Below are 1,928 nucleotides of genomic sequence, written 5' to 3'. Positions count from 1 at the left end.
TCCATGATTAGTTTATTTCTTTTTCTTGCTTTCTTCTTGCGTGTTTGAAATACCGTAAGAAAAACAAAAAAAATTAGTTGTAGTTTATTTCCTTTCTATGCATGCTTAGTAGTAGTATTAAATGAAAACACAAAAAGATTTCTCGTTCTTCTTTTGCTTGTTGGGAGCTTTCCCATGTAAATAGTTTTTCTCGTTCTTGTTTTACTTTCTTTAGAAAAACAAAAACTCCAAAAACATTTCAGTGTGTTTCTTTGAAATTCTCTTCTTTTCTTTGGGGGTCGAGAGGAGAAGACCACGATGAAAATGTTGAGTGACTCTCATATGCATTATTGTCGATCTAACAAAGAGCCCATATTACCTTGTCTTCTCCTTTGAATAAATGCTTGCAGATGCCAGCTTAGTCCAATGCACATGCACTATTATTATTATCCACACCGTTCGGTCGTGCAAGTGAAAGGCAATAATGACGATATATGATGAAAGGATTGAGATGAGGAAAAGTTGGTATGAACTTGACCTATCTTGTTTATGTAAATATGTTTAGTTCATCGTTCCTGATTCAGTCTATTATGAATGAACATGTTTGCAATGACAATTAGAGATTATAGTTACTCATGCCATGCTTAATTAGCTAGGAGTTTATAATGGTTTACCTTGCGTGCCAACATGCTTTTAAAATGGTTGTGATGTAGTATGATAGGGTGGTATCCTCCTTTGAATGATTCGAGTGGCTTGACTTGGCACATGTTCATGCATGTAGTTGAAACAAAATCAACATAGCCTCCACTATATTTACGTTCATGGTGATTTATACCCTACTCATGCTTGCACTCAATGTTGGTTAATCTCAATGCATGTTTATGACTGTTGTCGCTCTCTAGTTGGTCGCTTCCCAGTCTTTTTCCAGCCTCCACTTGTACTAAGCGAGAATACTGCTTGTGCATCCACTTCCGTAAACCCAAAAGTTGTTCCATGAGAGTCCACCATACCTACCTTTATGCGGTATTTACCTACCGTTCCAAGTATATTTTCATGTGCCAAACTCTAAACCTTCAAATGATAATCTGTTTTGTATGCTCGAATTGCTCATGTAGCAACTAGGGATGTCTATATCTTCCATGCTAGGTGGGTTATTCTCATGATGAGTGGACTCCGCTCATCATTCACGAGAAAATGGCTAGTAACCAGGATGCCCAGTCCCATGCTCAAATCAAATCAAAATAATTGCAAACAAAACTCCCCCAAGATTGTTGTTAGTTGGACGGTACCCGTTGTATCGTACCAACCGTGGAGTGTGCTTGTTGGTGGTGGGGGAGTATAAACTTTACCATTCTGTTTGGGAACCGCCTATAATGTATGTAGCATGGAAGATACCAAGATCTCTTGGTTGTTATGTTGACAATGAAAGTATACCGCTCAAAATATTATTTATCTTTGTTTCAAAAACTCGAGCTCTGGCACCTCTGCGAAGGGCCTATCTATTTACTTTTATTGCCGAATCATCATCTTCTTATAAAAAGCACCAGTTAGAGAGCACCACTGTCATTTGTATGCGTTGCTATTAATTTATATTGAGTATGACTGTGACTGGATCTATTTTGCCATGAATTACAATGTTTAGTCAGTCCTTGATCTTCAGGGGTGCTCTGCATTTATGTTTTGCGGTCTCAAAGGGCTAGCGAGATACCATCTTGTTATATTATATCATGATTGTTTTGAGAAAGTGTTGTCATCCGAGATTTATTATTATTGCTCGCTAGTTGATTATGCCATTGTTATGAGTGAATATGAGACCTAAATGTTATTGTGAATATGGTTAGTTCATAATCTTTGCTGAAAACTTGAATGCTGGCTTTACATATTTGCAACAATAAGATCAAACAGAGTTTGTAAAAGTTTTTCTTTATCACTTTCAGTTTGTCAACTGA

The sequence above is a fragment of the Triticum aestivum genome, chromosome 3D (assembly GCF_018294505.1).
Source record: "Triticum aestivum cultivar Chinese Spring chromosome 3D, IWGSC CS RefSeq v2.1, whole genome shotgun sequence".
Lineage (NCBI taxonomy): Eukaryota > Viridiplantae > Streptophyta > Magnoliopsida > Poales > Poaceae > Triticum > Triticum aestivum.
The sequence above is the reverse complement of the archived record's forward strand: the minus strand, read 5'-3'. Positions refer to the sequence as shown.